This window comes from Puma concolor, chromosome F2, assembly GCF_028749965.1.
Source record: "Puma concolor isolate L17-30 chromosome F2, mPumCon1.1.hap2, whole genome shotgun sequence".
In the NCBI taxonomy this organism is placed as follows: domain Eukaryota; kingdom Metazoa; phylum Chordata; class Mammalia; order Carnivora; family Felidae; genus Puma; species Puma concolor.
The window spans coordinates 57,629,596-57,653,742 of record NC_141684.1 but is presented as its reverse complement, the minus strand read 5'-3'; the positions used below and the strand labels follow the sequence as shown (position 1 = coordinate 57,653,742).

At 34.6% G+C, this 24,147-nt stretch overlaps 1 long non-coding RNA gene across 1 annotated transcript in view; it reads left to right on the top strand.

Moving 5' to 3' along the window:
* LOC147572041 (uncharacterized) overlaps positions 1–24,147 on the top strand; it is a 411,310-nt gene that overhangs the window by 112,607 nt on the left and 274,556 nt on the right. Inside the window, exon 2 of the long non-coding RNA XR_015246868.1 lies at positions 14,849–14,976. This is a non-coding gene — a long non-coding RNA (uncharacterized LOC147572041). The remainder of the gene's footprint in view (positions 1–14,848; positions 14,977–24,147) is intronic.

The following is a 24,147-nucleotide window of genomic DNA, read 5'->3' as shown; positions in this document are numbered from 1 at the left end:
TATTATTTGTGAAGCAAAGTCTTTACTTTGTGTATCTTTATCTCTGTTTTCAAATTGAATTTTCCAGCTGAAAATGCATGGAACTCTTTAACTGAAGAAAGAAAAGTGCCACCCTAGAACCAATAAATGTGCCTCGTTTTGATTTTTGAACCACAGTCCCAATCAAGTCCCTTAAGTTTATTTCATTGTCACATTTATCATTATTATTGATGTCCAGAAAGCTTTTATTACTTGTTTTTGTTCTCATTTTTTTTTTTTTCTGGTGACTACTCTATAACCAAAGGCTCAATGAATGTTGCCCCATCTTTCTAGGAAATAACAATGGAATAAAAGCAACATTTACTGAATGATGACCCTGTGCCAGAAGTGATTCTAAGATTTTGTGTTTCTTACTTCATTTAAGCCTTATAACAACACAATAAAGTAGGTACCTTTGCTTTTCCCATTTTTCAGAGGAGGAAACCAGCTTAGAGAGCAGTAGTGACTTGCCTATAATCAGGTAGTAAGAGAGGAGCTGGAATTGCATTGGGAACAAGTTTTCTTAATCACTGCAATAGACACACTATCCAAACAGATAAGTAAGACATAGAAAGAGGAAAATCCAAATACATGGGAAACATTTTTAAAAATGTATATAGTTTACCTAAAATGTTCAAAGCATGCTTTTGTTCATTATAGGGAATGGAAGTCCAGAAATTATTTGTTCATAAACTGGGAGAAGGTTATAATCCAAAGCTTTATACTTTATAGCACATCCAGATTTAGGAATTTCACAAAAGAGCTTACTAGGCGTCCTTTCAGTGGAGGACATTGTGTAATGGCACCTATGGGGATTATTTTATTGTAAAGGGGTGTGATGATGAAATTTCTATTGACTAAGCTATTTTACAACTGTAGAAAAGTAATAGTGATGTAAATGATTTTTTCTATAGTAAGAAAAACAAATTTTATCCAGTTGAGAAACGATTGTTTCTTGCCCCACAAAATATAACTCCAAATGGTACATTTTATTGTCACACATTAGAAACATCACATTTTTTTCATTTTATATTCACAAGTTTTGTATCCATTTTTCATTTTGTATTAGCAAGTTTTGTATCCATTAGCAAATTCAGTATTCTCACTTGCATACACACACACACACACATTATTGTATATATATAGCCTATATACACATATTATATATATATATATATATATATATATGCATATACATATACTTTGGTAAGCATTATGAGGTTAAAACAAACAAAAAGACAGAAACTGAAGTGACTAAATTTTACTGAGTGCCTATTATGAGTCCAGGAATTGCTAAATCCTTTGCATATATTAGCCATTTTATTTATTTATTTATTTATTTATTTATTTATTTATTTATTTAGAGAAAGAGAAAGAGAGAGATATTATGTGGGCAGAGAGAGGGACAGACACAGAATTCCAAGTAGGCTCCGCACCATCAGTGCAGAGCCTGATGTGGGGCTCAAACCCACAAACTGTGAGATCATGACCTGAGGTGAAATCAAGAGTCAAACACTTACCGACTGTGCCACCCAGGCACCCCTCATATATTAGCCATTTTAATCCTCACCATAACTGTATATGGCAACGATCAATTTCCCCACTTGAAATGATGAGGTGAAGATGGCAATGGGTATATAAATGAGTTGGATATCCTGAGCTCCAACTGGTAAAAAAGGGAACCAGTCTGTCTGACTCCACAACCCTTCTTTCTATATTCAGAACACTATACAAAAGATAAGCAAAACCACACAAATTAATGATTCATATATGATTACTATCTAAACCAGGGTAGAAATGCTCTTTTAAAGTGAAATATAAGTGACTGACAAGATGGCTGATATGTTCATTGATAACGGCCATTGATAATGACAGTGCTCTTGCAAAGGAATCACTAGGAAGCAACTTGGATCTTCTGGAAACCAAACTCCATTCTATCATCATTGTCTTGAACACTTTCTCATTTCCATAACGAGTATCTTCTTTGTCTTCAGTAATTTTCCAGCTAAATTTATCTGGGATTAACTCCTATAAATTCTGTCTAAAAAATTGGTAGGGCAGCCTCTGATAGGCAAAAGTAAGCTGAAATTTTATTAATTGATTTGTCAATTATTAAATATTAAATATTAAAATGTTAAAAAATAATTTTAAAAATTGAATTTTATTAGGAAATACATTATGATAGATATGAAACATAGAAGAAAGGGTGGGTTATGTTTTGACAGATCTGTGTTGGAATTCTGGTTCTAATACTTGTGGCCTGTGGGAACTTGGACACATTATTTAAAGATATGACCTTAATTGCTCTATCCAAAAAATTGGAATGAGAGATAAATAGGGTAAAAAAACACCCACAAATATAAATAGGGCATTCAAAAAATGGCAGTTACATGTGTCAGTTTGGATTGATGCATGGCCTTAAGAAAAAGCATTGTTGTATGATTATTTCCTTTTCTCCTAATATTTTAAGAGTTAAGCAAAATGTCTTTGAACAAAGATATAGGTATACACACACACACACACACACACACACACACACGTATAATCATTCTTATTGGTATATTAGTCAAACATTTCTGTTTCTTTGAGAAACTATGCTTAAGTTTGTAGCTTCTGTATATAGAAATTTAAGCCTATATAATTCTACAAGGAGACTTTTATATGTACTTAAAAATTTTACTATGTACTTCTTAGTTCTCAAATATTTTTCTGAATTTTAGCAATTTTTTTTTCTGCCAAGTTAATTTAAAAGATAGTATCTTATACTCACTGAATGTGTTTTCTATTGTAAGTATTTTAGTTCCAGGAAAAAAATGTTATTGAGAATTTATGATTACTTTTATGCATGTATTAGTTATGTTTACTGTTTTTATTTAAAGCTTATGTAGTTTTGAGAGAGACTGAGACAACGTAAATGGGGGAAGGGCAGAGAGAGAGGGATAGAGAGAATCCCAAGCAGGTTCTGTGCTGCCGGCACAGAGCCTGACATGGGTCCTGAACTCACGAAATCTTGAGATCATGACCTGAGCTGAAACCAAGAGTCAGATGCTTAACCATCTGAGCCACCCAGGTGCCCCATATATTAGTTATGTTTATAATGATACTTTTAGTTGGTAATAAACATACATACAGGTAAGTCTTATTGTGAGTGCGTATTTTACTAGTGATTTTCATTTTTATTATGATTGAATGTTTTTTTGTTTTTCATAGCTTCACTTAAACTTTCGAAAGATTTTGACTACCTAATGACATTTCACAAAACAGGAAATTCTTGCCATCAAACAGTGCATTAATTCATATTTGGTACATGGAAAGGCAAATTTAAGCATATGTGAATTGTGCCTATGGTTGGAAGCGTGGAAGGAAATGTATTTCACAAGACTCATAACATCCTAAAATGTAATTTGTTAACTTTAAGTACCCTCTACTGTGTAAGCAAGCAAAGAGATTATCAGAGTAAGTTCCATCTGTACCAATTAAACATTAATTATTATGTATAAAACATATATATATGTATAAAACATATATATGTATGTATACATATACATATATGTATATAAATATGTATAAAACATATATATATATGTATGTATATATACATTTTAGAGAGTAAAATATATATATATTTTAGTGAGACAGAGAGTGGGAATGCACGATTAGGGGAGAGGGGCATAGAGAGAGGGAGAGAGAGAATCTTAAGCAGGCTCAGCACAGAGCCCCACATGGGCTCAATCCCATGATTCTGGGATCATGACCTGAGCTGAAATCAAGAGTTGGATGTTTAACTGACTGAACCACCCAAGCACTCTTCAAAGATATTTCTTACAATACCAAAACAGGATTAACTTCAGTGACACTATGCGTGAAGTTATTTATGTGGCACATTATTAATATCTTTGATTAGCTTTTTAAGGTATTCAACAAACAACATTTTTGTTGCTGTGGTTATCAACCTAAAGTAATCCCCAGGTCTGCATGCCTGATCAACCTGAAGGAACAGTGAAGAGACAGACATAATTGCAAAATTCGTCAGTTTTGAGCCCCAACAGGCTAAAGCATGGAGATTACAGGCCTTCCAAGTCTCTCTTGCTCCCTTGACAGGATCCCAGGAGATTCACAATGGGATTGGTGGATATAAAAATTGCCCTGGTGGATATAAACATTACCTCCTGGTGGATACAAAAATTACCCTGATGTTGCTCTTGGCTTTGTAACCTGGTCACTCTAATCTGCATTCTTGTCCCAGTCATTTACACTGTGGTGTCTGACTGCAACAGAGCCCTCAGGGTTGACCTCCCTGTCGCTGTCCTGCATAGTTCCTCCTGCAGTTCATAGTTTTCCTGCTTCAGTTAGCTCTTCTGCCCCTCCCCCTCCCCCTCTTCCTCTTCCTGCTTCTTTCTTGTCCTCCTTTCTCTTCCACTTGCCCCTCATCCTCTTCCTTTCTCTCCTTGTCCTCTTTGTTCTCCTCTACTTCCTCCTCCTTCTCCTTCTTTTCTCTCACCCCTCCCTCTTCTCTGCTGTCCTGCCTCCTACTCATTTTCTCTCTCTCCTCCTCTGTTCCCTCTTCCTTCTCTCCCTCTTAATCTCCTTCCTTACCCTTCCTGCTTTCCCACCCCTATCCCTGATTTCTTCATTCTTCTCTTTCTTCTCCTCACTTTCATTCTTCTTTTTGAAAATTCGTCTTTAATGGGTGAAGGAGAAAGGATATAACAACAGGAAGTCATAGCAACTGTAAAAAGAAATATATTGAAAAAGAGAGTAATTTCATATTTTTGGAGGTATAAGTACAGTGGCATAAGTGTTTATAATGCAGTTCCTTTCTGCAAAGACCTGTGGCCAAAATTAAGTTGAGATCAGTCACACAGTTTCCAGAACTTTCTCATGAGAGCCACAGAATATGAAAGATAATATGCACTGAATGAGTAACTTTGATCAGAAGTTGGTTTCCAGCAGCTCAAGGATTAGATTCCCACAGCTCAAGATTTTAAAGCTCATAAGTAGGAACCAGGGAGTGCTCAGTCTGGTCTGGTTTGAGGTCATGAGTTTGATGATGAAGTTTGAACTTCTCCCAGGTGCTGATCATGTTACTGGTAGGACCAGGCCCCAAGGTTCCAACAGTCTTCACGATGATCTCTAGATTTTCTGGTTGTCTGAAGCTCATTCTCTTTGTTTTCTGTGGGAAGGACTCGTGAGAACAATATCCCACAAATCCTTGTATTTCACAACAGCATGTCTGAGGTTTTCCTGCTTAAAGATGGGTTTGGCTTGAATATAACATCTGTAGATCCTATTTTATTTTCTTCAGTATTTAAAATGTGTTACTCCATTTACTTCTAGCTAAAAGTGTTACTTTTGAAAAGTCTAATAACAGTCTGATTTCCTTTCCTCTTAAGAGGTGATCTTTTTGCTGGGAAACACAAAAAAAAATGTTTGAAGTCTCAGTTTTATGAGAATATCTTTTGGTGTTGGGCTTTTTAGGACAATTTCCAGATGAGTAGTTTCAGGTCTTTCATTTCTGGGAATTTTTCTTGAGTTACGGTTTTCAGCATTTTTTTTTTTTATTATTCTATTGCTGTAGATTTTCTCTTTGGGGATCATTATATGTCTATTGAATTTTCGTAACTTATCTTCCATATTTACAGTTATAGCTCAAATCCTTATTATTATATCTTCATTTCTTTTGCTTTTGAATATTTTTCTCCTTTCCATCTTTTACTTTTCTGAAGGCATCATTAGCATGCTTATTTGCTATTTTATTTTATTATTTCATCTTATTTCATTTTTTTAATCTCTGAGATAATATTTTCTTTTACTCTCAGCTCTGGCCTAAGTGCTGTCACCCATATTTTTTACATCTTCCTATTTTACAAGCATCTTATTTCTGAGGTTTTCTAGCTAATTATGTATGTTTATAGTTTCTACATTTGTTATTTTTAAGCTTACTTTGAAATATTAAATTATAGTTTTTATTTCCTTTGTAGGCACGACTTGCTGGCTTTTGGTTTTTTTAGGAGAATTATAATTATTTTATAATTTACAAATGAAAATTGAGAATATACATAATGCCTTTATCTTGTTCATGTTTTAAATAAAATGAATGTGCCTTTAGAAAGGGGAGTTGGGGGCATGATCTCTTTCCTAGCTCATAGCTCTAGAGAATCCTTTTCACAAAGTGATGAAAATATATTTTATTTTCTGGGAGTTTTGCATCATCCCATTTTGGTTAAAGTAAGGCCATGTATCTTCTTACAGACCTTCCTCTTCTATATTTCCTTGCCGTACATTGAAATTTTTAGTGCTTACTATGTTATAAACATGAGTAAAATGTGGTTTTATTTATTCCTCTTATTGGTCTGTGTTTTGAACTAAGTATAAAATCCATACATTTCTGCATAAATGTGCTCTAGCAAAATTTGTGATATCACCAAAAAAGATGATTTTACCTTCATGCTTTTAAGCTAAATTCACAGTAGCATTATAATAATTTTATATGTTTAAACTACAACATAATGAACTTTTAACATCTGTAATATTATTCCATGAATTGGTTGAAAAAAATCAAGTCAATGTTGAAAGTAACCTATATTTTTTTCGAAGCAATTAGTAACACCTATACAAACAGAAACATTAAACTTTAATGCTGGGCCCAACATATCACCAGCTATTGCTTACCTTTTCAGCTGTGCATTAGAAATCTTGCATTTGAAAATGAGTGAATTTAATTGAAAAGAACTATTATTTGATCTAAATGAAAAGTCATGCTTCACAAGGAAGTATGAAAATGTACTTCTTGTGGTTTCTTTGTTAAACTGTAGTCTTCAGCATGGTTTTCTTAAAATAGTTTTCCATTTAAAACAAGATGCTAACGGTTCTTTGGTCATTTTTTGTATTTTGGTTTTCATGTAGTCATGATAACCTTAGGACTCTATAGTGAATAATATGTATCCACAAACATTTCGTGAAAATTATACATACCTAGTCAACCTTTTGAGACACATAAATTCTGTACTTAACTTTTCATTCAGCATAAGCATTTATATTTTTTATTTCATTGTCAAAGGGTTTATTTACAAAAAATAAAAAGTTATATATTTCTACCATCCAATAAATGACAGCATTATTGACATTGGTGCATTCCACCTACTGTTTACAGTACAGCTACTCTGCTTGCCTCTATATCTATGAGCACATTCCATGATTTCCCTTAGTATCCAAAGACCACATCAATTGGCAGTTTTGCACAAATTTCAGGCCAAGGCATGGTCCACCAACTGATGGACATGGCGGTGTGATATATCTTATAGGCCAAAACCTGAGACAAGGCAAAGTCAGCCGATATGTAAATGACTTGCAAAAGCACCCGGCGTCAAATACTTCTCTCTTCACCCCTGGAGCCTGGAAAGAGCCTTCAGCTACTCTTCTCAGAACACATTTATCAGTAAATACCCTGCATGTTTTCTTAGAATGGGTATTATTAGTTACATTGTATCTGGAAGGATCTGGCAAAGCTAATGTAACTAAATTCATCGCACAACGCATCTCACACAACACCGGACAGACCATGGAAGTTTCTGGAAGTACAAGAGATATTTTCTTTAATTTAATGCAACTATTGGAAATCATTGAAAAACATGAAATGAACAAACAAGATAGTTTCTAAACCAGAACAAACACCGGGACAATAGATGTTAGTCATTCCTGACCAAACTGGCATGTGTGGTCACCACATCATATATTGAGTTCCTCTATATGCATGGCTTTGTTTCTGGGCTTCCCATTTCTTTCTCGACTATTGCCTGAGCAGATAGCCTAAACAGAAGTTGCTACTGTGTCTGCTCAGTCCAGGAGCCCAACTGCCATGGGCTTCTGTCCTGATTCCTGTTAGGACTCTGGTTTATAGGCATGTCTATCTTGGTTTTGATCCTGCATGAATTTTTGGCTTTCTCTTTTTATATTTTATAAATCACTATTATATATCTGGGCCATAATGCGAGTATCAAAGTACATTTATTTGCCATCTTTAGTAGAACTCTTAAAGATTTATTTCAGTGAAAATCCTTATTTTTTTTTATATTCTGTAATATCAAAAATGACAAAGAATAAAATACCTCTTTTATATTTTAAGGAATATAGGAACAGAGATAGGAGACTGATTACCGAAGACTGAATAGTAGACAAAGGGCTTTGGTCTTTATTCCATGGGCCAATAGGAAGGAAAAAAGTTTTTATTTAAGAGGATATCATGATCAGATTTGTGCTTCAATGAGATAAATATGCTGGAAAAGGAAGTCGAGAGACCATTTAGGAAGCTACCATTCTAAGAGAGGTAAAGAGAGTTGTGTTTGTGGAAATAAAGAAGACAGAATAGCAAAATATTGTGGAGTTAAAATGAAAAAGTGAATGAGAGGCCCCATCGAGGGACCATTAAAAAAAAAAGAAAGAAAGAAAAGAATAGATCGATTTTGAGCCTGCAGGATGGGAAGGCGATGGTGTCAACAAGACAAATCAGTAGCATACAAATAAGTATAGTTAGAGGACGAGATGATAGGTTCAGTGTTGAAAATGTTTAGTTTGTGGTATTGGCAGGACGTACAGGCGATTGCCATTAGGCTGTTGAAAATGTGGCTGCATATTTGTTTTTTCAAATGAACACTTGCAGAAGCAATCCAAAGCTTCCCTTGAAATCTAAGAGTAAATTACATTAGCATCACTGTTGGGAAACCCAATCAGAATGTAATTTACAAAATATGTATTTTGCAGTCCCCTCTGCATTCCTCTTTAAATTCTAATATAAGGGGCTTACTGTATATTCAATAAGTATTTGGGCAAGCTGGATATTTTAGTCAAGACTCAGCGACTGTACCACCACAGCTTAGTTCCATTGCCAATCCCGGGGGCCATTTAAATCCAGGACCAACCACTATACCTGGAATGTGGTAGATCCTCATGGATGAGGAAGAAAGAATCAATGGGTCATTGAGCACATTTTTGATTTTTTAAAACTTTGGAAGTCATTTGTGTTTCCTCTTTTGGTATAGTGTTAGAAGAGAATTTGATGGGAATACATGATGAAATCTGAAAAAAAAAATACATCGCTTAAATTTAACTAGAATATCCTTGGTTGGGCAGATTGAGGCACAGAAGGCATTTAAGGTTAGTTCACAGATTTATGAAACTATAGTGTTTTTTCACTTCCTTATTTACATAACTACATGAAATATAAAAGAATGAGTGGTATAAATTATATATTCTTTATCAAAATATAAAGCCGTAATAATTATTATTAGAATTAAACATTTCCTCAAAATAATTGTCAATGCCATTCATGTCCATCTGTATAGGTAATTATTTACTTGCCAGTGACAACTGGAAAAAAATTCAATATGTTTTTTTAAGATTATATGATTTATATACATTTCTGCCTGATCACTGGAAGAAGTCAGAAGAGACTGTAGTTAATCCTTTATATTCCTTGGGTCTCTAGTCCGTCTTGCTTTGCAGTGAGTCCATTTTTAATGCTTGAGTATGGCACCAAAAAGCTGGTAGTAAATCTCATGATCTCCTAAAAAGCAGTTGTAGGTCAAGAGATAGAAATGGTAGTAATTTATAAGGTCTGATGCTATAGCAAATACTATCTAGAATTGGGCGAGCATTATGGGTTGAATCGTGTCTTCCCTCCCCACACATACTGGTCCTAACCCCCAGTAGCTCAGAATGTGGCCTTATTTGGAAAGAGGGTCATTGCAGATGTAATTAGTTAAAATGAGGCTATACTGGAGTAGGGAGGGCTCCTAATCCGTATGACTGGTGTCCTTATAAAAAGAGGGTGATGTGAAGGCAGAGACATACAGGGAGAATGCCATATGACAATAAAGGCAGAGATTGCAGCTGAAAGCCAAGGAATGCCAAAGATTGCTGGCAAACCACCAGAAGCTAGCATGTGGCAAGTTAAGTTTCCCTTGCAGGTTTCAGAGAGAGAGTGCATGCATGGCTTTGCTGACACCTCGATCTTGGACTTTTAGCCTCCAGGACTGGGAAACAATAGACGTCTGTTGTTTTAAGGCACCTAGTTTATGGTGCTTCATTACGGAAGCCGTAGGAAACTAATAGAGTAAAATACGTCGTGGGGTATAGCATGCCATTGTTTTTAGTGCCTGGAATATCTTTATTACCTTTTCATGGAAGTGACAGCTGCATATGGGTGGCCACAAACTTGTGCTTTCAGAATTTCCTGTATTTTGGGAAACTATGACCCAAATACCAGGTTAGTATTCTAACAATGTCCCTTGACATTTATTTCTAGATATTTCTTGCCAATTCTATCTTCTATTTGTTTTTAAAGGGTGCAGCCACTGTTAAGAACTACATACCAAGTTTTGTTGCTATGAATCATTTAATGCCATTGGAGACTAGGCCTAAGGAGATGGTATGTCAAATTCACTGAGGGTTTAAGCAGCTTCGCAATAGTGTTTGAAAGGAGTGTTTGGGTGGAGTCTTCTGGGATAATGAGAATCCATCATATATTATGAAAAATAACATATTTATTACTTTTCATACTCATTAGTTATTATGTAAAATCTTATGACATGAAAAATATGGTCATTAATACTTCCCTTGCTTGAATTTCGAGATATATTAATTAATTTTGATTTCCTTGGGCTATACAAGTTCAAGTAATTATTTTGGGGTAAATTTTTTTTGTATGATATTCTTACAGACAATCCCAATACCCACTGAACATTTCTTTTACGTTTATTTTTCTAAAAATACATGGACATGAACCTTAATCTGAACAGATTTCCTGTTGGAGAGTCACATTAAAAACTCATCAATAACCAACAACTAGTTAGTATATTATAAATGTCATTTATCCTTTTGCTATATTTTAATACCTGTTCCAATATCTTTTATGTAAGAGATTTCTATTTCCCTATGACTCTATTTTCCTGTCCATTGCTAGCTTTAGAAGAAAAATAACTGTATTGCAAGATTTTCTGTAACTAAACTGGAAATTTCATATATCCTTGTTCCATTGAAAACATGTTCTCGCCTACAATTATCTCTAGCTAGGTATTTGATGCTGTCACACAGATGATAAATATTGAGCTAGTTTCTTCAGTTCCTCTATCTTGGTAGATAGACAATTGTAAAGAATTTGGAAACACCTAAGTTGTAGAAACTATGACGTCATGTACTGTTAAGACCATTGATCTCTCCTCTCTATGTAAATAAGAAAAATAAATGCATTGAATAATGGTTCCTTTCTGTGTGTGTGTGTGTGTGTGTGTGTGTGTGTGTGTGTATGTGTGAATAACTGATGTGTATAGCTTCTCACTCACGCAAAAGTACTGAATGAAATACCCTTTTTTTAAAGAAAGGAAAGTACCAGTGATTTTGATACATTTTGAAGGTCAGTAATGTTCAGCATAGAGCAATAGGCGGAGAACAATAGCTCCTTAGAGAGTGGAAAACATGGTACTCTCATTATCCATAATCTCAGCTGGTCACCATAGTAACAGCATTTTATTTTCCAAGATGTAAGCCTTTATAGTTCTGTAGAATCCACTTCCTAGGCCTCCAGACACATCAGCGGCATCTAGTGGCTGAGACCTCGGCTGAAATATTTGCGCTTTACCGCCTGCTATATTATGTTGGAAAACTGATGGCATGCACATGTGGCTAACTATGCTGATATTTTTCAATCGCCATGATGGGTGACTACAGTTTTTCAGTGAAATATTTGTGGATTGCCTACAAAAAAGGTGAAAATGTAAGCAAAAGGAAATTATTTTACTAATACTTCTATGGAAAAGAATTTTGCGGGGGAATTGGAGAGCGTAGAGGCATGTGTATTCTCCATCCAAATACTATCCTGAGATAAGGAAATGATTGCTCAGGTAATTTATAGGACTACTTTCTGGAACCCCTAGATTTGCTAAATATTCAAAGAGTTTATTAATGAATTCTGAGGATAATTCAGTCATGTTTACCCACTTTCATTTTCTGATCACGTATCTGTCCTTTACTTTGTGATTTTTAGAAACTTATGTAATAGTGGTTATTATCTTGGGTCTCTATTCCATCTTGATATATAAAATATAGTTCAGAATCAACAAACCTAACTTGGATAGTGAGTAGGGAAATTCAGACATTTTATCTATGTTCAGGGAGATAGTATGGGGTACATAAAAAGCCTGCACACTGGGTTGAGACTCAGGTGTAGTCCTGCTTCTACCCAATCCTTGATGATAATGATTCTTGAGCAAAAACTACAGCTGTGGTTCTCAACCTTGGCTGCATATGAGGAGACAATGTCAGTACCCAGACTCCATCCTGGACCAATTAAAACAGAATCTCCAGGAGAAGAGCCTGAGCATGACTTGAAAAAAAAAAAAAAATCTGAGTAACCACACCTCAAAATCTCCTGAGGAGTTCTGAAACAATATAGCATTACTGGTCTAACGTGTGACATTGACCTAGTTGTGTGAGACACAGACCATCACCATCACTTAGGAACTTGTTAGGAATTAATACACATTTAAGTTTGATAAGTAATGAAAGCCCATAGAGACTCTAATATTCAGAAAGTCTGAGGTGAGCCTGGAAATCTGTGTTTTTTAAAACTTAGATGTTTCTGTGTATGTTTAGCTTCATGTTGTAACTGAGGCTATTACCTGGAAGTTTCCAGGAAGGTTAAATAAAGACACTTAGGTAGACTGCAATGCACTGTATAAATGTTACTCATTTATTCATAAGTTAACCAGTATTTACTGAGTACCTATCATGTTCCAAGTGCTGTAACAGGGATACACAGAAGAGCTGACGTGGTTGATGTGCAGGGCTGAAATCAGTCTTGGAAGTAGGTACTTCTCAGTTCAGAAATGCTTTTCTGAAATTATTCATTTGCTTATCTTAGACATATCACAGAAATCTTAACATAAAAGAACCCAAAAGAAGTGTTTTTTAATTCATCAAATGAGAATTAAATACTTATTATGTACCCACATCTGTGTTCATCATAGTGAAATTATTTACTTATTTTTCTACAATTTTTTTAATGTTTTATTTATTTCTGTAAGAGAGAGATTGCCAGGTGGGTAGTGGCAGCGAGAGAGAGGGAGACAGAGGATCTGGCGCCTGCTGTTTGCTGACACCAGACAGCCTGATGTGAGGCTTGAACTCGTGAACTGTTAGATGATGACCTGAGCCAAAGTCCGATGCTTAACCAACTAAGGCACCCAGGCACCCCTGTCTTAGTGAAATAATTTTTTAAAGGAATACACATTTCCTGCCTTTAAGAAATATACATTTTAGGTGGATTGTTACAGCACATTAAAAAAGTAACCAAAGGATAATATCAGAATAAAATTATATAGAACTAATTATACATTTTTTAGTGATATACAGTTTCGAGGAAAGTGATCAGTTTGGTTTTTTTGTTTTTTTTGTTTTGTTTTGTTTTTTGATATGGAGAATTGTGTGGGGGAGATTTATTGAGAAGCTCTCTTGGGAACAACATCTGTGAGAGAATGAGAAAAGCAGGACTGAGCAGAGAGAGTTACCATAATGAGATGCATTTGTATGAGATAACTCATCTCACTCCACAGGGAACTTTAACTTTGAGACAGTCTTTCAATAATGTGGCTTCCGATTGAGGCCATGAAGCCAAGGTTTTGTTCCCCTACATCAGCCAGTACTGGATGTAAGCTGCCTCCAGGAAGAGGGTGTAAACTTGGGTGAAGCAACCCCCTTTGGCCGAGGGCAATTCTCAGGGGAGGTCTCAACTTTAAGGCACCAGCAGCCAATACTCAAGGCAGCTAACAGAGTGAATTCTTCATATCTGAAGGGTGGAATCTGAACAGTATGAATCACTTTTATTCCAAAAGCACTGGTCTGTCTAAAAATACTAAGCATTTCTCTCAATCTAACTTTCAGACCATCTCTTACCAGACCCATTCTACATTTTAAGACTTACCTTTTGGCAATCTCTAAATAAAATCTTTTGCCCTAGCAAATTTGGCAAACTAAAATCTTCCTGGAACATGTTTCAGGCCCTCTCATGCTATGCTTTTGTTCTCTTCTGACCACTTGCCTGAAATTTCCTGGACTGTTTTTCTTTCTTTTTCTTGGCCGACTCATTAGTTTAACAATTGTTTTAAGTATCATTTTGCTTATGAAAACATCTAAGATGGGCTTCTCAAACTTGAATGTGCATATACATCACAAGATCTGGGCATCTGCTAAAATTCAGATTCTGATTCAGTAGGTCTGGTGTGGTGTCTGAGAATCTGCATTTCTAACAAAGTAACCATGCTGGTAGTCATTGAGGAAATCTGCCTTGTCTGTACTTTGGTAGGACTTTTATCTATATCATCTTATTGCATATAACGTATCCTTTTGTAGAGTATCTTTATTTTGTACCAATATAAATTAATTTACATTTTAGCAATTGCATCTGATATTATGTATATCTCATAGCACTTAGCATAGTGCTAGTGTTTATTACGCACTCTATATATCTGTTGATTGATTTTGAAAGAAAGGACTAACAGGTAGTTAATGATTTTTCAAGGTGAGCATGTGAGTTTTCAGGGTTTTACAATGTTACACTTGCTGAATGAGAACTACTACCAATGACCTTTTCAGAATACTGGTAAAGCTATCCTGGTTCTGCTCCCGCCCCCACCCTGAGCTGACCATCTCATCAAGTCTGGAAAAAATTTGCCATGTCTTTACGAATGCTCAAGGACACAGAAAATTTTTAAAAAACTAAAGACTCAGATGTTCTCAATTTCCCATATTGTAAACCTAGCTTCTCTATTTCCTCTAGCTTCCAAGAAATAGTGAAATAATACATCCAGTGATACCTGTCAATGGTCTTTTCCTGTCTTTGGTGAGAAACAAACACATCATGTCTACAGGACATCAACCAAAGAATAGTTTGAAGCCTATTTCCAGGTAATATTTTGCATTAACACTTGATTGCTAGTTATAACCAAATGGCGATTCTAATTTTTTATTCTTATTAATTCCGTTTCTCCACTTAAATCCCTATTTGCCATCTATATACTCTCATTATTTTATTGCTTGACTCTTGGTAAAAATGAACACTAGGAACGATAGCTCTTTCCTTGACTGATTTTAAATAAATTAATCAGAATGGGTACTTGCATAATCTGGAAATCATATGCGTTGGGAATAAGCCTGTTGGAACTTCTCATTAGACAATTGTAAGTCATAAGTTTGCTGCTGAACCTGTGTCTGTTAAGGATGTAATGCTTCACAACTGACTGACTGGGGCCATTGTCTAGGTGGAGGTTTTGCTTTTGTGATTGTTATAATTTTATATATATTGGTATAAAATTATTGGTATTCAAACTATGAAAGAATTCTAAAGATGTTTCTCAGTGTGCTTCAAATTCTTTGGGAAGCCAGGAGAGTTAATACTAAATATTTGATGAGGTACAATAATTTGAAAGAACTCTAATAAGCCCTTTTAGTCAAAGACTACATAATTCTGATGAGTATTCCTTGTTACTGGTTGACAGCATATGTATACTCATAAATTGGTTATTTTGTTGGAAACTTGAGCAGCAAGCATAGCTGTGCATATTGATGTTATTATACAAATCAAATATGTTTAAAGAGACTGGGTTAACAGAGTCTCAATATTAAAAGGCTATGGTTGACTCTTTCTCTTGGTCTTAATTTCTGTGTCTCTTTATAATTGATTAATGTTCATTGGTAGACTAAGTATGAATAATTTATGATTCACATAGCTGCTGGCTTATTAATTGTTTAATTTCAGAGAAAGTAACTATATATTAAGGAAACTCAAGTTGTCACTCTGAGTAGCCAAGTGAATTTATACAGTTTGTTACTGCATAGTCTAGAAATAGTGTATCAGACATACAGTCTGTATTTTCTACAGTGCTTAAAAAGAAGAATACTAATGAAATGTTGGAGAGATTTTTTAAAAGTAAAAAGGAGCAAATGGCCTGATATGTCTGAGGACTGCATGCTCTGAGTATTATTTCTCCTTTTTTTTTTTACATTTTCTTCTGCTTCAATGATTCTATGTAATATGCCATAGAATCATTGTAAGATTCTATGTAATATTCAAAAATGAAGTTAATTGAATGATGCTTATTCTTTACAAGAAAACATAATTAAATATTGAAAAGAAAGTTGTAATTAACTTTAGATATATTACAATTTCTTTGGAGTTTGAGCAAATGATTTTGATTCTGAGAAATTAAAGGACATGATAAATTTGCCTTCTTTAGCAACATGCATGGAAAAAACATTGCTGTCTCAAAAAATACACATTATTTTAATAATGGTAATAATTTCATTTGTCTCTACATTTATGCTGAAAACCAAAGGCTAGTATAAATTGCATTTAAACTGAATGTTAATGGCCTTCTCTTGTTTGGTAGAATATTTTCAAATATATCTAAAAGATGAAAATTTTAATCAGCATCAGTGATCTTAAATGAAGTTGAAGAATATAAATTTGAAACTTCTACTTTCCTGAAATACAACTTTTAATATTCAAAGACAGGGTTTTGAGAAATGGTCAATAAGATTGATTTTGTCTGTCTTTAAAATACTTTGTGTGACAAAAGTAAGCTTCACATTAGGAAGTGTGGACAATGGTTTTCCTAAAAGTGAAATTTGTTTGGATCTGGGAGGAGAAGAAACAGAATAATTTTAATGGCTTCTCCTATTCCTCATCTCTTTCATGCATTTAGTGCAAATCATTCCAGAGCTCTGGATGAGCTTCTGTAGAGATCACAGTGCAAAGTTGTGGAAAGGAGCCTGAACTTAATGTTGGCACTATGGTAAACATTTCCACTTTCATGTATCCCTTTAGAGAATTGGGAAGAAAGAGGAACACAAAATGCTATGTGATCTCATAAAATGAAAGAGAAAAGAACAAAATAATATGTATATATTGAGAAAGGAGGGATGAACGGCATTTTAGTTATCTTGATTATATGTGAACAAGTCTCACTTTTCCTGGTAGACTGAGCTCCTTAAGGGCATGATGGCCTATGTATAATTCAGCTTTGTATAATATATTTTTTTCATGAATAAAATATGGTTATGGGCTGACAACCGCTTAGATCTCTACAATGTCATATCTAAATCATTTCTACTTCACCTAATGTTAGACTCACTTCCTCTTTCTTTACTCTCTTATATTACTGAATATCCTCAACCTCATGCATGCTCATCCCCTATACACATTAATTTAAAAATTAAGGCATTCTTATTACTCTTTGCTTAAGGCTAAACTTTGCATTGGTGCAATTGATTGCTTTCTCCAGAGCATTGCTCTATCATTTATTTTCTCTCTTACTTTGAGGACTTTTCCCTTTCTTATGGCTACTTCTCAGCTTAATAATAAGCTCACAGTCCAGCCACAATAAAACAATCAAGTGAAAAACTTAATATATTGGCCTACTTTGAGCAGGTGTCTTAGCTTCAGCTATTACTATATCTGTTCTCTTCCTGGATCATGTAAGCTTTTTAAGAAAGTCTTTACTCTGTCTCCATTTCCTTTCTTCACATTTGTTTCTCAATACATTGCAAATCGATTTTACTCTCATTGATCTCTAATAAAGATCATCCTTGACTTCTAGATTCTCAAATCCAATGGTTACTTTTTTAGCTCCATCTTCCGGGATCTCTTTGCTAAATGTGGCATTTTGATTCTTTCATTTTTAGAATTTTTTTTTAAATTATAAATGAGGCTCAAACAAATTTTTCTTCTTCTATTTTTTTTTTTTTTTTTTGGTCAAGTGGGTATTTTATTTAGTTGCTCTAGATTTCTCCTTTGTGAGTTGTTCTGCACATACCTTTTGTTCATTTTCTTATTGATTTGCAGTATATTTAGAATATATTTCAGATACTAATTTATTATTATTGATATGAATTGCAGATACCTTCTTCCAGGTCAATATAGGGTTTTTCCTCAAAGAACTGGTCACAGATTTTAACTTCTCTATTTCCTTTCTTTTCATTTCATCGTTTGTTTATGTCTTATATTTTTATTTCTTTCACTTTCTTTGACTTACCTTTTTTTTTTAACTGAGGTAAAATTGTATATAACATTGTAATAGTTTCAGGTGCAAAACAGAATAATTTTATATTTGTATATATTGCAGAGCAATTGCCACAATAGGTCGTTACCATCTGTCACCGTATAATTGACCCCTTTCTCACATTTTGTCCACCCTCAACTCCTTCCTCTCTAACAGCCACTAAGTGAATATAAGTGAAATCATACAGTATTTGTCTTTCTCTGTCTGACTTATTTCACTTAGCATAATACCCTCAAGGTCCATTCATGTCACAAATGGCAAGATTTTCTTCTTTTTCATGGCTAAGTAGCATTTGAGGAACCTCCATACTATTTTCCATAGTAACTGCACCAATTTACATTTCCATTAACAATGTATGAAGGTCCCTTTTTCTCTGGATCCTCTCTAGCACTTGTTATTTCTTGTCTTTTTGATAATGGCCAATCTAACAGGTGTGAGGTGATGTATCATTGGGTCTTTGATTTGCATTTCCCTAATAATTAGTGATGTTGATCATCCTATCATGTACCTGTTGGTCATCTGTATGTCTTCTTTGGAAAAATGTCTATTTAGATCTTCTGCCCATATTTAATCAGATGATAATGGTTATTATTATTACAACTATTGACTTGAGCTCTTTGTATATTTTGGACACTAACCCCTTCAGATACATGATATGTAAATATTTTCTTTCATTCAGTAGATTGCCTTCTTGTTTTGTTGATGGTTTCCTCTGTTGTGCAGATGTTTTTTAGTGATGTAGTCCCACACTTGTTTATTTTTGCTTTTGTTCCCTTTGCTTTTGGAGTTAGAGTTAAAAATTTAATGCTTTCATTCATTATTACTTTTATATGCTTCTTTCCATTTTCTTTATTCTTTTATGCTGAAACTTATATTAAAGAAATGTTGGAACTCATAATTTTATTCTCTAGGCCTTTCAACTTCACTATTCTCTCTTTTTAAAATTTGTTATCTTTGTTCATTCCAGGTCATTTTCACATATTTATTTTCCGGGTAACTAATTTCACTTTGGCTGCTTCTAACTGGCTGCTGAACCAATTGACCATCATATTTTTTAAATTAAAATAACTGCATGTTTCAGTGTTTGAAAAACAGAACAATTCTATTTCATTCCTTCTAAAATACATTTGTTGTTTTATATGAAATCATAAAATGTTTACTCTTCATGCTTTAATTACTTTAAGGTTTTTCATTTTATGCAATCTCTATCATACTGTTTAATTTTCTGCAGTTCTTAGAGTCTAATCCTACCGTCCATTGCATCTGCTAATTATTTTTCATTAATTTGTGTTTCTTATTGTGTTTTGTTAGTTTATCTTGCTTATCTTCAATGAGACTGTGTGTGTGTGTGGTTATCCTGAGCGTGTATATTCTATGATATGGGCTGGTTTTGTTTCTGTCATATGTCCCAGAGATATCAGAAGCCTGTGTTGGAACTCCCATGCCATGCTATTCACATGAATTTAATACCAAGATCATTTAAATTGCAAGTTTGTGATTAGGATCATTAGAATTAGGTTTCTTTGTTATACTCCTGTGTTACTAGGTAATTTCTTGTCTAGGTTACTTCTTCAGTTAAGATGTGGTATGCTCGGAACCCAGACTTAATATATTCCAACTCCATATCTGTCAAGATCCTGAGTTTTTTTTTCCTTTCACCATGTGGTCACTATATCTAAATGCCAAACTTATTATACTGACAAGGCCACTGCCCCTGTAACCTGGCATAGACAGACTAGGAAATCATGTACTAAATGGCCTTTTTTTTCTAGCCAAACATGTTGACATTTTTATTGTTCGTCTTTTGAATGTCTTTTTTTGATAAGTAGAAAAATTGAAGTAAAATTGACATATATTATATTAATTTTAGGTGTACAGCATAATTATGTAATATTTGTATATATTGTGAAATGATCACCATAATGAGTCTACTCAACATCCATCAACATTGTGTAGTAGTAAAAAAATTTTTTTCTTGTCATGAGAACTTCTAAGATCTATTCTCTTATCAGTTTTTACTTATGTAGTGCACTATTATTAACCATAGTCTCTGTGCTATATATTACATCCTCATGACTTACTTACTTTATTTTACATGACTGTAAGTTTGTTTGTGCCTTTTGACTCCTTTAGCCTGTGTTTTGCCCAACCCTACACTCTCCATCTCTAGTAACCACCAATCTGTTCTCTGTATCCAAGAGCTTGTTTATTTTGTTTCGTGTTGTTTTGCTCTTTAGATTCTGCTCACCTGTAAGTGAGATCATCCTCTATTTGTCTTTCTCTGTCTGACTTATATCACTAATGAAATGTGATAATGGCCTCGAGTCCATCCATATTGTTGAAAACGGCAGTAAATGAGCTCTTTTTTATGGAACAATTTTACCTAGAAGTATGACTCTTTACTTCCATAGTATCATGGAAAAGGTGATTACCATTTGTTAATCTCTCACTGATGATTTAGCCACCCAAAGGAGCATGTTACTGTAATGTGCTTCACGTCCAATTAGTTAGAGGAGGTAAAAATGCAGATGTAGAAGGAATGGGAAAAACTGCTGAAGAACACCAACCTGACAAAAATTCTTCAAACTTTTTTACTTGAAAAATTTCTTGATATTTTGCCTTTCAGCCGCATATTTCTCTGACAGGTGGCATTACATTTATAGATGGATAGATGAGCAGGCTGAATCACGGTCCCAAAGGTTTCAAGTCCTAATACCTGGAAAGTGTAAATGCTATCTTATTTGGAAAAGATCTTGAGATGCAAAGGTTATCCTGGAATACTGGCTGAGTCTCAAGTGCCTTGCTAAGAGAGAGGCAGAGGGAGATTTGACACAGACAGAGAAGCTGATGTGAAGATGGAAGAGAGAGAGGTTTGAAGATGCTGGACCTGAAGATTGAAGTGATGCAGCCACAAGCCAAGAAAAGTTGGTAGGCACTGGAAGCTCCAAATCCAAAATTGGTATCACTGGTCTGAAATCAAGGTGTCACCAAGGCCATGCTCCCTCTGGACGTTCTAGGGGCAGAGTCTCTTCTTTGCTTCTTCCTCCAGCTTTCAGAACTATTGGGATAATAAATGTCTTTTTTTTAAAGACACCAAGTTTGTGGTAATTTGTTCTGGCAGCTGCAAAAAAAAAAAAACAATGCATGGATTAACATGTTTTCCTTTCTTCAAATTTAGATAGTGGAGTAGAGATCAAACCATCATTTCATGCCTGATATCTTTAGGTGCAGCCATATAATTGAAAGCATCTGCAGGATAAGGCAGTCAACCCCCCATGATTGGTAAGGGTATAGACTCTGCATCTGGGCTATCTGGCTTTGAATTTCACCTCCTAGAAGTTTTGTCATTTTGGGTAGGCTATTGAACTCCTTCTGTCTAACTGTACTCATATATACAATGGGGATAATGACAGGTACATTCATGCAATTCAGTAATAGTTGCAGTAACACTTCTTGTAGGTGTTACGAGGATTAAAGTTGAAATAATTCATATAAGCTGAGCGATGGTAGGTACAGGGTAAATGTTAGCTAATAGTATTTAGTCCCAACATGCAGATGTGGTTTTCTCAGATTGCATTCAGTCAACCATATTCCTTCATTTGCATTCAGTTCGTTAATTGTTTGTTAAAAGGAATATCTCTCAGCATTTAAATATTATGTACTGTGGTGTTTACAGTCACTTTTTCCTAAACTTGAATTCTTCAAGTAATGATAACGAATAACAATTACATATATGACATCACGTCATAATTTGTCTAAATTAATAATCATTAATTGAACCATTTTGATATAAGAACACTGTATTTCTTTATATAGAGATAAATTCAGATAAAAATATGTGATGGGCTAACTTGTAAGGAAAATCTCTAAAATATTTAATTTTCTTACTAATATTCTCTAATATGTTGAATGTATAACATAACATTGCAGGAAGCAAAAAAAATGCTAAATAAATCTTCCAAAAAATAACTTTCTTGAGGGAGCTCTATAATATGGAGCAAGAGAACAGCTTTTCCATTTTTAGGGAGGTCTAAGATTCTAAGATAATCTTTTTTTTTTTTTTTCAAATTTTTTTTTTTTCAATGTTTATTTATTTTTAGGACAGAGAGAGACAGAGCATGAACGGGCGAGGGGCAGAGAGAGAGGGAGACACAGAATCAGAAACAGGCTCCAGGCTCTGAGCCATCAGCCCAGAGCCCGACGCGGGGCTCGAACTCACGGACCGCGAGATCGTGACCTGGCTGAAGTCGGACGCTTAACCGACTGCGCCACCCAGGCGCCCCTCTAAGATAATCTTTAAGAATGTTACAAGAAATGATGAAAGTATCAGCTGAGAAGAAAAAATTTTTTTCTCATTTATGTTTAACTGGCACATTGTAATAAGAAATTTGGGAGTTTTTAAAAATCTTTCTAAATTAAAGCATAATTAACATATAGTGTTATATTAGTTTCAGGTGTAGAATATAATGGCTTAACAATTCTATACATTATTCAGTGCTCATCATGTTAAATGTATTCTTAATCCTTTTTATCGGTTTCACCCATATCTTTCTCCAACTCCCCTCTGGCAACCACCAGTTTGTCGTCTGTTATTTAAGTCTATTTTTTGTTTGTTTGTTTGTCTCTTTTGTCTTTGTTCATTTAGTTTCCTAAATTTCACACATGAATGAGAAGTTCTAAGGCTTTATCATGATGGTATTTTCTAGTCACAAAGGCTATTCTACAGACGCTAGCAACATTAACTGAGAGGCACCTAGTGTAGTCCTGTTCTATGAGTTATACAGCAGACAAACCATTCTTGCTGGACCATTGGGCTTATGTAAAGGCATCTTGAGAGAGAAATTTAGAGTAGTTTCTGGCATGTTGAAAAAGTGTTGCAGTGATAGTTAAATATACAGTCATTTGAGTCTGCTGGTCTTGCTTAGGAATCCTTTTTGCTACTTATGGGCTGTATGACTTTAGGCAAATTATTTATATTCTCCTATAATGTGGAGATAATATTAGTGTTACCTGCTGGAGTTGTTATAAAGATTAAAGAAACGTATCTATTTGCAGTAATAAGCATAATGCATAGCATTTGGTAAACAGGCAGTGGGGAGTCAGTAAATGACTTTGAAGCAGGGAAGAACAGGACCAGAAGTGCACCTTAGACAGATACACTTGGCTGCAATGTTTTTGGCTGGCAGTAGGTGGGAAAGGATTGGAGGAAGGAATTTATGACCTGACACAGTGCTTTCCAGGAAAGCTTCATTGCACAAAACTAAATATACCTGTAGGGTGTACTATAATGGGTACCACTGAGGGCATTCTTAATAAATGTTTGGTAAAGATGAGTTCATTCTCCCAGCTATGTACAAGGGTCTATTAAAATATAATAAAGCAATAGAAGTTATTTAAATATAGAGTAAAAAACCAAACAGAAAACAGTTACAAAAAATTCAAGAGTTTTGTTTATCAGGATAACAACATCTGAGCATAAAGTAAATAATTCTGTTCAAAATAAGGCAAAGGTATCTTTATTTTTCTTACATGTTGGCAGATATCTGAACATTTCATAGCCCTTTCTCCTTTTGGTTACTTGCCACTGAATTCTCAATTTATTCTTTCTGCCCATTGTACAGTATCTGAGTTTTATAGCCAAGATGAATGAAGGCACATTTTTTAAGATACATTCTAAGAAAAATATATGAATCAGTTTGGCAAACATTTAAAAAATTGATTTCCACAGTTAAATATTAGCTTACTAATGCACTTTACATTTTTCAAACACTCATTGATTGCAATAAAAATATTGTTTGTTTTATAAACTCTATCTCCAAAAGTTTTCAATTATCATACTGTAAACAAGGATTTGATGAAGACGCAAAATAAACCTGAGCTTTCATCTTTCTCTTCCACAACTTGAGGAGTAGAGAATGGTGACAGGGTTTGATCCAGCCTGGGTGCTGGCTAGAATCCAAGTGGTATCCAGAGAGAAGCAATGCTAGCCATATACAGACTTGTGCTGTCTGTACTGGGC